Source organism: Entamoeba invadens (genome assembly GCF_000330505.1).
Source record: "Entamoeba invadens IP1 unplaced genomic scaffold scaff_1105074726209, whole genome shotgun sequence".
Classification (NCBI taxonomy): Eukaryota; Evosea; order Mastigamoebida; family Endamoebidae; genus Entamoeba; species Entamoeba invadens.
Genome location: NW_004440269.1, coordinates 188,381 through 190,596, shown reverse-complemented (window position 1 = coordinate 190,596; position 2,216 = coordinate 188,381).

The following is a 2,216-nucleotide window of genomic DNA, read 5'->3' as shown; positions in this document are numbered from 1 at the left end:
TAAAAGGTGGACTTCCTTCAAAAAAAACACTCGCGACAAATACTTTGTTAAGGTGGTGGTGAAACAAGTGTGTTTAACAGGTTTTATTTTTTGTGTGTTTTTTTCTGTAAATTTATTTCACCATAATACCGTTTTTGCTTCAATCTATTTTTTGAATAATAAAAACTTAGCCTTACTATTTTTTATTTATATTAAACCATTACTTTGAAAGTATTACTATGATAATATTTTCATTTGATTTTATAAATTAATTATGATATTAATGTAATTATACCATTTTATCAATAGTAAATAACGACTTTGTAAATACACCAAGGTTTTACTGTTTTTAAACAACAACGAAAACGATGTTGTCCCGAAGATGATATTTGGAGTAATAATTTTTACTTTCGACGCGTTGTTTAAGAAACGATATTCACAATTATTTTTTTTGTCAAATTGAATATGTTTGAAAAATATATTATATTTGAAAGAACATAGACAATGGTGTTTGTTTTGATAGTCTAATCGATCTTGTTATTCCGCTATTTTTTATCACTAATTAATAATTAGTTTATTTTTTGAAACATAAAATATAGTTGTTTTTAAGAATTATATAGTTTGTTATATTTTTCAATTTTATTTTCACCAACTCAGAATTTTTGTTCACATCTCAAAAATAATCAAATTAAATTTTAGATAGATTTTTAGTAAAAAATGAAACAATCACACCAATACGTTGAATAAAAACAAAGGAACGTATTACAAAGAATTAAAAAAACGCAAAACAGACAAGTCAGCAAACTATTATCTTTTCAATTCATTGAACTACAACAAACTGTGTTATAGAATGTATTAAAACAATAAGTTAACATGTTTGTTATATGTAATGTATATATTAATCTATATATTCAATAACAATGACATTCAAGGTGGTTGAAATGTACTTGATAGTGAATCTGTTTTAGATACTCCAAGCACATCGCCTAATACTAAAAATTTTATCGGCTTGAAAATATATGTCTCGGGATTTCTGATGTTTCTATTGCGTAAATCCCGAAAAAATATAAAAATTATATTTTCGATATAATATCTTATTTAAACTAGTTCTTATTTGTTAGTTGGTTTGAGTAATATCCTTGTGCAGAAAAATGTCAAGAAAAAATAAAACGGGCATGACAGTTTTTTTTAAAAGACCAAACGACAAAAAAAGAAAAAAATAACACTGCCTAATAAAAAAATTAACAGGGAAACAAGGAAACGTGTTAAACAATGGAATTATTAGGGTTATATTTAAATGGTAATACCAATTTATGGTTTCCAGTTTATACTTTATTGTTTTTAAAATGTTAAATTGTTTTGGGTTTATAAAAACAAAATTTATGCCAACGGTTTGACATAAAAAATAAGAAGATAAAATAAACAATAAAATTCTTGAGTTGTTTGGTTCAAAAAGTTCAAATTTCTTTGAGTCTATTTCTGTTCCTACAGTTGACCAAAAAATAGTCAGAGACCAAATAATTGTAAGAAGAAAAAATAAATAGTTTTAAAACTTTAATCAAGAACTATTTTAAAAATAGAAATGGGTTTCTTAGTATTATTTGATGTACCTTTTTTCACTTTTTTAATTAGTTATTTCCAAGGTAATTAACGGGGAATACATCTTTCTTACAATTATTTGGTCTCTGATAATTATTTGGTTAACGGTACTATTAATCAATAAAAAGTCAAAAAACCCTCAAAAAATTAAAAATAAAAACGTTTAATTTTAGGTATAAATAAGTTAGAATTCTTTTTCCAATAACCAAAGAATTCAAAATTGGTTAATTTAATAACCCACTTCCGAATTTCTTTTTTCAGTTTATACTCACGATTATATTCAAAAAACAACAATATAAAGAATACGAAGCATTTTGGCTTAACACACAGTTGAATATCAAACTCATCATACGATCTCCTTACTTTTCTTACTGAACTGCGTTTTTGGTAATTCCCGTGAGACATCAAAACTATTTCGAGTGAGCACAAGACTCTCCTCATCGTCTCCATCTTCAACCTCGATTTTGTTCACCATGATATTTGGGGTTTCTACCTTCTCCAAGTCGTCATTGTTAGTGACCAATCCGTTATGTAACACTGTCGATATTTCGTGTAAGTCCGCACTCAACTGATTTTTAATTTCTTCATTCGATGCTCTTCGGTCGAACTCTTCTCGGAGCAAGTTGAGGTGTCTTGAC